This window comes from Lathyrus oleraceus, chromosome 4 (assembly GCF_024323335.1).
Source record: "Lathyrus oleraceus cultivar Zhongwan6 chromosome 4, CAAS_Psat_ZW6_1.0, whole genome shotgun sequence".
Classification (NCBI taxonomy): Eukaryota; Viridiplantae; Streptophyta; class Magnoliopsida; order Fabales; family Fabaceae; genus Lathyrus; species Lathyrus oleraceus.
This window is the reverse complement of record NC_066582.1, coordinates 497,733,816-497,745,520: the sequence shown is the minus strand read 5'-3', so window position 1 is coordinate 497,745,520 and position 11,705 is coordinate 497,733,816.

Sequence of the window (11,705 nt, the reverse complement as noted above, 5' to 3'; positions counted from 1 at the left end):
TTTTTTTAGAGCTAAACCACTTAAAAACATCTTATTTATATTAGGGGGATTAGTCTTAGTCTCTATTCAGTTTGTGATCTCCGCCATATAAACAAATCTCTTTTGGTTCTTGGAAATCATCTAGTAAAAATCTCCACAATGGTTCTTGAGCTTATCCTGGTTAAAAGCTCTATTGGTTCGAGATCAACCTGGTGGTAAAATCTCTCTTGGTTTATGAGTTAAACCTGATGTAAAAACTCAGTAGGTTCGAGATCATTCATGTATAAATATCGGTTTGGTTTGTGGTTAGTCTGTAAAATGTTTTAAATGTTGTAAGGAAAGTAAGGATGCAATTGTTGTTGTTGAGTTTTAATATTTCTAACAACAATAAATACTACTACTACTAACATTGCTAAGTTACATTCATGTTTTCCTAACTAACATCAAACATTTTTAATAAGCATCCAATTAAGAAAATAACTTTTACAATTACAAGAGAAGATACATTAAGGAACCAACCTTAAGATATTTCTATATTCTACAATCCATCTCAGGGAATGACGTTGTACTTCATGCAATGCTTACATTATCAGTGTTTGCATTTCAGAAATATGCATTATGCATTTGAAGATAAATCGTTGTGGTATTTACTTTATAATTAGTTGTTGTGAGTTTCACGTAGATCACTAACGTTTCATGTGGATTTGTTGGTCATTGTTACTTTATAAATGGATGCAAAAAAAATGCGTTAGGTATATACAAAAAAATAATTTTCTCTTTAGTTGCCAGCAGAATTGAGGAAATATGTATTAAATAAAAAAAATTAAACAAATATAACGCGCTTAAATACACTTTATAGGATTCGAAGGGGGTTGATAATAGCTTTTCCCTTGGTTTCCAACACAATCGAAAATATAGGTAGTATATTTTAAAAAAATCAAATGTTATGCACATATGGTTTACACCTCGGTTGTTCGTTGGTTGAGGTGAAAACTCTGTTATTTCCTTTATTGTTTGTTGTAATGAGTTCATCAATTGGCATAGTTATCACATCATCATCCTATCAATTGAGCACACAACATGGTTGAATCTACCTTAGAATATTCTCAACAACCAATACTTGCTCTCCTTTTTCTTCATGTGTAGTCATTCGATTGACAATGCCAAGTGTTCTAGTAAAGTACTAATCAATTTTTTCATTTTCTCCCATTGCAAGAACTTTTAATTCTCGTCGTAAAGACTGCATGTGTGCCCTTTTGACCTTCGAAGATTAATGATACTTGTGACACATAACATCCTAAATGTCCTTGGTTGTGTTGCGCCTAAGGATGGTTTCCATAATTGACCTATCAATTGACTATAACAGGTTGTTCCGGACTGGGCCATGACCCTAGGCACGGCACGGCCCAATACTCGCCAAGCCCACGTCCAAACGGCCATGTCCACACGACCACGAGGACGCGTCAGGTGGACGACAGTCCGCCCGACGAACGTCTCCCCGGGCCCTTAAACACGTGTCGGACAGTGAGCGGGTCCTCCTCGTACGATCTCCATCCACTCACCGTCAACCCACGTTGCGGGCACCTCAGTTGTGTCGGGCAGGGCCTTAACGGCATCCCACTCACCACGTCACCCAACTCCCCTATATTGTCGCCTTAGGGATAGGGGCAGTTGGACCAGGGGGCAGACTTTGGTCTAGGTCTTAACGCTTCTTACGCGTCCCCTGGCAGCTCCTCCTTGGGCCTAGCTAATCCAGCCCATTAGGAGCCTTGGCCCAGCGCTGGGGGCTCACTATAAATACCCCTTTCATGGCAAAGGGGCAGGTATTCTAACTCACACTCTGATAACCTCATTCTGTACCTTTTCTGACTTAAACATTGGAGCACTTTGCAGGTACACCCCCCTTTTCACTTCATTCTCCGGCCCATTCACCAAGACCTTGGAAGGCCCTCCTGATCAGGTGAGATCAGTGGCGCCGTCTGTGGGAACTAGCTATCCCCATCTTCATCAAACGAGGATCAAAAGCTCATTCATTTCTGTCCTTCCAACATGGCCGGAGAACAACATAGCGATCACAGCCGTCCCCTCGTCAACTACAACATGGACGACGGCCCGCCATCCCATGAGGCGGACGTTCGGGACGGTCATCCATCCACCCCGTCTCCAGAGCCCCAAAACAACGGAGATGTCCCTCACGCCCACAATTTAGGGGCAGAGACATTTCATCCCATTCCCGTTCCCGTTGAAGGAGACGCCGTAATGATTGCCATGGTGAATGCCCTCAATCAGGCCGGTTCTATGCTCCACCAGCAGCACGAACGAATCATGGCCCTCGAAGCCGAACGACAAGAGGCCCGGCCCCAGCCGGTGAGTAGGATACAACAACGTCCGGAGCCAACGAAGAAGCGAGGACGTCGCTCTCCCGAACCCCACGCCAGCAGGGCACGCGCCCATCGTGACGGTGGTCGAGCGAGAACATCACCAAGGCGCGGGCACAGCCCCGACAACAACGAACTGTCTCCCTTAAGGAGCGACGAGGAAGATTTGCATTGCCCCCTATCTCGGGCAATAATGGAAGCCCCGCTCCCCAAAGGCATGGAGAAACCGCCAAACCTAGCTGTGTACGACGGGACTACAGATCCCGACGATCACGTCGACAACGTCAACGCGATGCTCGACTACCGCAATGATATAACCGGGCACCTCAAATGCCGACTGTTCTCAACGACCCTCAGGAAAGGGGCCATGGCCTGGTACAAAAGCTTGGCCCCTGAGTCCATTACGTCATGGAGAGTCATGAGGTCCATGTTCACCCGGCACTTTACAGCTTCCCGTCGTCACCCCAAGACTGAGGCGACCCTTGAAGCCATAGTGCAGAAGAAGAATGAAACGCTGCGCTCATACATCGAGCGATTCAACCAGGAAGCTGTCGAGGTAGATACCACCGAGCACATGAAGAAGTATCTCCTCGAGAGAGGTCTCTTACCCGGCAGTGAACTTAGCAGAGCCGTAGGGATCGAGCCTCCCCGTACCTTAAACGAGCTCCTGCATAAAGCCCAGGCCTACATCAGATACGAGGAAAAGCAGGTGGCACACAATGCCCGCAGCGGACGTAACGCTGGGGAGACCGAGCACTCAAAACGCGAGGACACGAGCATTTCCCGTCGCAACGGAGACAGACGAAGAGAAGAAAGACCTCGCGAGCTCCGGGAAGGAAGAGGCCCCGCGGGCAGATATAGCGAGTACACCTTACTGACGGCTCCTCGAGAGCGTATCCTCGCAGAATGTATCAACTCTGAATTTAAGCAGGGCAGGGTCAGGTTCCCAAAACCGTCTGCACCAAAGCCCCACACCGACAAATCAAAGTACTGCCGGTTCCACAGAAGTCACGGACACGTGACCGAAGACTGCGTCCACCTGAAAGATGCGATTGAAATTTTAATCCAAGAAGGGCACCTGAAGCAGTACACGAGGAAGAACGAAGCTCCCAGACACGACGAGCCAGAGAAGAAGAGACCCCGGGAAAACACACCCCCGACAACTCTCCCTATCAAGTGGCCCTCTGCGTGTCACGACCGGAAGATTTCTTCCCCCCCGAACCATTGCCCGAGGGCAAGATCACTGCACTCAGCCCCTGGGAAGACTTCCCTACCACACTGGTGATATCAGGAGGAGGAACTAACGGGGAATCCGCGGCCCTCTCCGTCAAACGCAAGTTCGACGAACTCCTACTGACTGCCCCCGAGCAGAAAGCGACATTGACAATATACCGGGGAAAATCCAACCCAATATCCTTCTTCCTGGAGGAACTCCCGGGCGGATCCCCGAACTCGGCCATCCCACTATTGATTAGAGCAAAGATGGCCAGATTCGACGTACGACGCATCCTGGTCGACGAAGGCAGCTCAGTGGATATCATGTACGTCCACCTCTTCAAGACTCTGAAGCTAAACAAGACCAACTTAGCCCCCTACGTCGGATCAGATCTCCAAGGATTCAACGGAGCAACAACCAGACCGTGGGGATATGTTGAGCTCCTCGTCACTTTCGGCGAACAAGAAACGGCCAGGGAAGTCAAAATCCAATTCCTGGTCGTAGACTGTCCGTCTCTCTACAATTGCATCTTTGGACGCCCGACGCTGGCCGAACTCACTGCGGTCCCATCCACCGTCCACCTGAAGATGAAATACTACACCAAATTGGGACGTGTGGTCACCATCCATGGTGACATCGAAGCAGCCCGGCGATGCTACGACGCCGCAGTAAAAGGACAGGCCGTAGTCAGCACGAAGAGCAACTGCAACAACAAAAAACTCAAGACCGAGGATCCTGCCCGAGGAGTCAACGCCATCGACCTCGACTGTCGCATCGGGCTGGACGAGACCGGAGAGGGGAGGGTCCCCAAGGAACGCTCTCTCGAACACCCGGTCCGACCAATCCCCGACGGGGAGTTCGAACTCATTCCTCTTGGGGACGATCCGGAAAGGACGGTGAAGATAGGTAAGGGACTACCCGAGGAAACAAGAGAAGAGCTAGTAGCATGCCTCAAAGAGAACTCCGACCTCTTCGCGTGGAATGCCGCAGAAATGCCCGGGCTGGACCCCGAGATCGCGTGTCATAAGCTAGCTGTAGACCGGGCAGCCAAGCCCATAGCACAGCGTAGACGCAAGCAATCGCCCGAAAAGGCAGAGGCTGCCGAGCGAGCTGTAAAAGACCTCTTAGAGGCAAATTTTATTTCTGAAGCCCAGTACACAACCTGGCTCTCTAATGTAGTCCTCGTTAAGAAAAATAATGGAAAATGGCGTATGTGTGTTGATTATACTGATCTTAATAGGGCTTGCCCGAAAGATGCTTTCCCCCTCCCTAATATAGACTCGCTCGTTGACAACTCTGCAGGTTTTAAACTCTTGTCCTTCATGGACGCATATAGTGGATACAACCAGATCCCTATGTCGCCCGCAGACAAGAAACACACAGCGTTCATGACCCCAACGGGCAATTACTACTACAACGTGATGCCGTTCGGGCTCAAGAACGCTGGCGCTACATACCAACGCATGATGAACAAAGTCTTCAAGGACGAAATAGGGGACATGCTCGAAGTGTACATGGACGACATGATCGTCAAATCACACGAGGAGGTAACCCATGCTCGACACCTTACGAAGGTATTCGAGCAGGCGAGACAGTGTAAAATGAGGTTCAACCCCGAGAAATGCACGTTCGGAGTCCGGGCAGGCAAGTTCCTCGGTTTCTATCTCACCGAAAGAGGGATCGAGGCCAACCCCGACAAATGCCGGGCATTCTCGGAGTTTCCGACCCCAAAAACCAAAAAATCGATCCAGTCACTCAATGGAGTGCTCGCCTCACTCTCCCGTTTCATCGCCAAGTCCGCCCAGCACGCATTGCCATTCTTCAGACTCCTTCGCAAAGAGGCTACCTTTGACTGGACCGATGAATGCGAACAAGCGCTACTCCATCTAAAGAAGGTTCTGTCCCAACCCCCGGTCTTATCACGGCCATCAGAAAAGGAAACCCTATACTTATACCTATCCGTGGCAACCGAGGCCGTCAGCGCCGTTCTAATAAGAGAAACCGACGAAGGACAAAAGCCCATCTATTTTACGAGTAAAGCACTCCAAGGTCCCGAGCTCCGATATCAGCAAATCGAAAAGGTCGCCCTGGCCCTCATCAACACAGCGAGGAGACTACGATATTACTTCCTCGCACACACGATAAAGGTGAGGACCGACCAGCCAATCAAACAGCTGCTCGGGCGCCCGGATATGGCCGGGAGGATGCTCAAGTGGTCATTAGAACTCTCCGAATTCGACATACAATACGAAAGTAGGAAAGCCTTGAAAGCTCAGGCACTGGCCGACTTCGTCGCGGAGATGACCCACTGCCCGACTCCAGCAGAAAGCGCCCACAAATGGACGATCTTCGTCGATGGCGCCTCTAGCACATCAGGCAGCGGGGCCGGGATCATCCTCGAAAATGAAGAAGGGATCCTGATAGAGGTATCGTTAGCGCTAGCATTCCCAACATCAAACAACCAAGCCGAATACGAAGCCTTCCTCGCAGGCCTGAGGTTAGCCGACGACCTGGGAGCAAAAGAGGTAAAAATATCCACCGACTCCCAGCTCGTGGCCTCACAAGTGCGAGGAGAATACCAAACCAAGAACGACAACCTCCTCGGGTACTTGTCCCTCGTCAAAGAAAAACTTGATAGATTTGAAAAATGGGAAGTTCAACACATACCCCGCGAGCACAACACACGGGCAGACGTTCTCTCGAAACTAGCCAGCACGAGGAAAAAGGGTGGGAATAAATCAGTAATCCAAGAAATTCTCCCGCGACCCAGCATCGACAAACTACCGCCTCCACTCGAGGTCAACGCTATTGGAGATGCCCACTGTTGGATGACACCCATCTACAATTACCTCACACGAGACGAACTCCCGGCTGACCCGAAAGAGGCGGCCATTGTCAAACGACGCGCATGCTCGTACGTACTCCTCGAAGGCAAACTCTACCGGAGAGGATTCTCCATCCCACTACTCAAATGCGTCGAGGAAGAGAAAGTCCCCGACATACTTGGAGAGATACATCGGGGAATTAACGCTCAACACCTCGGCGGACGATCGCTCGCACGAAAAGCCCTTCGAGCAGGCTACTACTGGCCGACCATGCAAAACGATTCGAAAGAGCACGTCAAAAGATGTGACAAATGCCAACGACATGCCGACATGCACCTCGCACCCCCGAACGACCTCAGATCGTTGTCTTCCCCATGGCCCTTCGCGTGGTGGGGCATGGACATCCTCGGACCCTTCGTCACCGGATCATATCAGAATAAATACCTCATCGTCGGGGTGGATTACTTCACCAAATGGATCGAGGCGGAGGCACTGGCTAAAATAACCGCGCAGAACATTCTCCGGTTCTTCAAACGCAACATCCTCGCTCGGTTCGGTATACCCCAGGCACTTGTCACAGACAACGGGACACAATTCACGGACGGAGGATTCCAGGACTTCATCGCCAGCCTGGGCACCACACAGCATTTCACGTCTGTCGAGCATCCGCAGACGAACGGGCAAGCAGAGGCGGCCAACAGGGTAATCTTACGTGGCCTCAAACGCAGACTCGGCGAGGCAAAGAGGGCATGGGTCGAGGAGCTACATAGCGTCCTATGGGCCTACCGCACGACACCGCATTCTACCACCGGGGAAACCCCGTTCCGACTAACTTACGGCACCGAGGCAGTCATCCCGGTGGAGATACGGACGCCAACGAGGAGGACAGAGGAGCCCCTAGACGAGGAAATGAACGATGAAACCCTTAGAGCCGAGCTCGACCTAGTCGAGGAGATACGTTCCGAAGCAGCTCTCCGGGAAACAACCCTCAAACAAAAGATAGCACTACGTCATGACGCGAAAGTCATAAAAAGAGAGTTCCAGGTCGGCACCCTGGTCCTCAGAAGAAACCAGAAAAACCCGAGAGAGGGCAAACTGGCGGCCAACTGGGAAGGCCCTTACCGCGTCCGCGACAAAACGAGCAACGGGGCCTATTACCTAGAAAACCTACAAGGAGAACAACTCGCTCGACCATGGAACGCAGAAAAACTTAGACAATATTACAGCTAAATACACCACGGGGAGACGTGGCAGGTACGACCACGCTCTTCGTCCCCAAAACCCCAGGGAGGAACCACGAGACCCGGGAACGATCCGGGGTCACACAACAAACACAACCCTCCCCGACGGTTGGGATCTTGACCAAGACCCAACGTCGAAGTACCAAGACTGGCAGGGCACCCAGCTCGCGATGGGAGGACCCAAGCCTCGGGACCAGGGTTCGAACAACGGACCCGGGCTTCGATACCCACGGGCACAAAGCCCGACACTTCGTCGGTTCCCTAAACCGAGGAGATTAACAAAGTCGAGCAGAGTACGAATTCATGCAAACAAATATCAAACACAAACGAGCACAATGAACGGTAACAAAAATATTCATACATTAGAAACGACAAAGGCGGCCGAAGCCAAGTACGCCCGAAGGCCATATTACAACGCCCGAAGGCCAAAATACATGAGGCACGCAGGCCATGATAAGAAAAACATATAAACTAAGACTCCGCTCGGAGCTCCTCTTCATCCTCTTCTTCTTCTTCTCCCCCCAGCTCCTCCTCCACTTCAAACGGGCAGATGATCTCACCATCCCGGACGCAGCAGTTATAGGCCGACCCTTCCGTCACCAACTCAGGGTTCAGAAGCCCGAGCTGCTCGACAGCATTGTCGAAACCCTCTTTGAAGCAGGCCACAAGATCTTGGTTGAGAGTCCGGATATGCCCTAGCAGCTCACCGCGCGAGCCAAAGGCGCGTTCCTCCTCGGTCTCATCTGCCAGAGGACGGACCTTTCCCTCGAGAGACTCAACCTGAGCCCGTAGGTAGGCGTTGTCCTCGGTCAGCTTCTGATGGTCGACCACCTGCTCTTCCAGGCTCGCCTTAGCAGCCTTCAACTGGTCCCTCTCCCTTTCCACCTCCTCCAGCTTCTGGCGCAGCCCTTCCTGCAGCTGATGCTCTTCTTTGTAGTCCGACAGATCTTGAGATAGTCTTTCCTTCTCTGTCCGAACCTGCAAAAGGGCTTCCTCCAGCGAGGCGGTGGAGACCGCAGTGTCGGTCAGAACCATGGCCGTCTCCATCACCCGGATGACGGCAGCAATATCCCTGGCCAGATCTTTCCTCCGGGCAGCAACATCCTGGTCCAGAATAGCCTTGGCCTCAGGCGCAGGCACAGCAATCGACTCCTCGGCCTTGAAGAACGACCGTTCCACATAGCAGGGAGGCAGAAGATAGCTGCCCGGTCCATGCGAACCTCCTGGAGACGACCTGGTAAGGGCCCCAGCCGGACGCTTCCGTTTATGGAGGGGAGAAGCCGCTGGCGACGGACTGCTGTCAGGAATGGTGATCGGGTTAAGCCGAGGAGGAGAGGAAGGAATCACGCTCGCCGCCTGCGAGGGACCGACCCCGGCATCGCCAGCAATCTCCGAGACACGGGCCGCAGTTTTCTTCTTCTTCTTGGGCACCCGGTCAGGAGCGCCGACCTGATTCGCCAGCTTCAGCACCCGATCACGAGCATTGGGCATGGCACCTGCAAATAAATTACACACAAACGTTAGCGACCGAAGTCATAAACAGAAATAAAAAGCTAAACAAAGTCTGCCTACTCAATAACGCCAGAGCTTCCTCCTCGGTATCACACTCGAGCAGAGCCTTCGTATTGATATAACGCGTCTCGGTGATTAGCTCCCCGGCCTCATCCAGGTAGGGCACGCCCTGTCGATTCGCCCAGAACGCCAAGCTGAAGCTCTGCACGTAATCGACCAGCTTCTTGTACGCGAGCCTATCCTCCTCGCCGAGCATCGCGTACTTGACCCGGTAATGCGCTGTGGAGAGATCGAAATGATCACGCTGCCACCTCAGCGGTATCTTCGACATCAGCGTCTCCTCCCCGTTGGGTTCCCGTTGATAGTAGTAGAGAGAGTGAAGGGCAGCCCGGGTAATCGGCATCACCACGTACCACCGGCTTTTGAAATGGCGAACAGAATCCTCGTACGTCTTGAACAGACGCACGGGCTGCTTGAAAGAAACCCAACTGTGGCGGCCACGGGAACCGGACCTCTGGAGATGGAACACGTGGAAGAAGAGAGCCCGGGTGCAACCAATGCCGAGGAACTGGCAAACTAACTCGAATGCCCGCATAAATGCGAGGGCATTAGGATGTAGTTGGGACGGCGCCAGCCGGAGCCACTTGAAGACCGACATCTGGAAGGAGCTGAAGGGCAGTCTCATCCCCGCCTCACGAAAAGCAAATTCATACATGGTGAACTGCTTCCCCGGGAAATGATGACAAATGCGGTCTTCTTCCTTGGGGGCGCAGCAATACCAGTTCGGTGGATCCTCCCGGTTTATGGCCTCGACCATAGCGTGAGCAGTGATGGCTTCGTCACAGAAGTCTGATTCCTCCTCCAAGGGCTCGTCCGCAACCCAGGAGAAGTCGACCTGCCCGGAAGAGGAGGCGTGTTCGGTACCATCTCGGACACTCCCATCCCCGACAGGAAGACGAGCGATTGTCGCGTCGTCGGTGGAGGACCCAGAATCTTCCTTCCTCGGTCGTAAGCGCCCGGTAACACCTGAAACGCAGACAGAAAGAGTGAATTCGACGTCGTATCAAATCCACCCTTCCACCGCAGGTCAAGTGAAAGGGCGTAGCGGCGACGGACACTAACCGTGCTCAACTCGGTGGCCCGCGCATTCTATGGAGACCGGGCATAAACTTCATACAACCTATGCAAGTGTTGCCCGGCATATGAAGTTTATGCCCGGTACAGTAGGATCCCAACCCTATTTTCTACCATCTAATATACACCTACAGTCCACTACACTGTCCCTAAGTTAAACCTAACCACATTTCTACGAAAATAGCATGCGTTTGACAGAAAACAACAAGGAAAAAGAATGGGTCACAGTGGAAAACCGTACCTGACATAGTTAAGTTGAAAAGGTACGGTGGTGTCCGAGCAGAAAACGGTGGTTCAGATAGGAGGACGGGCGGAGACGGCGGTCCAGACGGTTGAGAGAGCAAACGAGAGAGAATGTGGAGAACTCCGGTGAACGCGTGAGCAAAAAGAAAAAGTGGAAATGAAGTTACTCAACCCCTTTTTATAGGGCTTGGCACGTAGACCAACACGCTAGGTCATCATTACCTAGCCTGCCTACGCCGTCTTTGCGCGCGAAACGAAGCGACCCCACTAATTCTGAGACACGTCTGTCAAAGATGAGAAGCTGAAGCGACCCGAGCACCTATCCATCTCCTCGACTCACCAAGACGCCACCTCCCCGCGTCATACCCACGTTTACTACAAGGAAGGCGCAGATCAACCGACCACCTCCATCCCCGACATTCCCGAAGAAAGGGTCGGTCATGAATAGGTCTGGCACGACCTCGCCTGTCTAACGGTCAAGCTTCCCCATCGTCGCGGGGAACCCTTAGTCGAAACATAAGTCATCCCTCTGGCTCAGAGACTCGACTTGGGGGGCTCCTGTTCCGGACTGGGCCATGACCCTAGGCACGGCACGGCCCAATACTCGCCAAGCCCACGTCCAAACGGCCATGTCCACACGACCACGAGGACGCGTCAGGTGGACGACAGTCCGCCCGACGAACGTCTCCCCGGGCCCTTAAACACGTGTCGGACAGTGAGCGGGTCCTCCTCGTACGATCTCCATCCACTCACCGTCAACCCACGTTGCGGGCACCTCAGTTGTGTCGGGCAGGGCCTTAACGGCATCCCACTCACCACGTCACCCAACTCCCCTATATTGTCGCCTTAGGGATAGGGGCAGTTGGACCAGGGGGCAGACTTTGGTCTAGGTCTTAACGCTTCTTACGCGTCCCCTGGCAGCTCCTCCTTGGGCCTAGCTAATCCAGCCCATTAGGAGCCTTGGCCCAGCGCTGGGGGCTCACTATAAATACCCCTTTCATGGCAAAGGGGCAGGTATTCTAACTCACACTCTGATAACCTCATTCTGTACCTTTTCTGACTTAAACATTGGAGCACTTTGCAGGTACACCCCCCTTTTCACTTCATTCTCCGGCCCATTCACCAAGACCTTGGAAGGCCCTCCTGATCAGGTGAGATCACAGGTAATTCTTGGTTT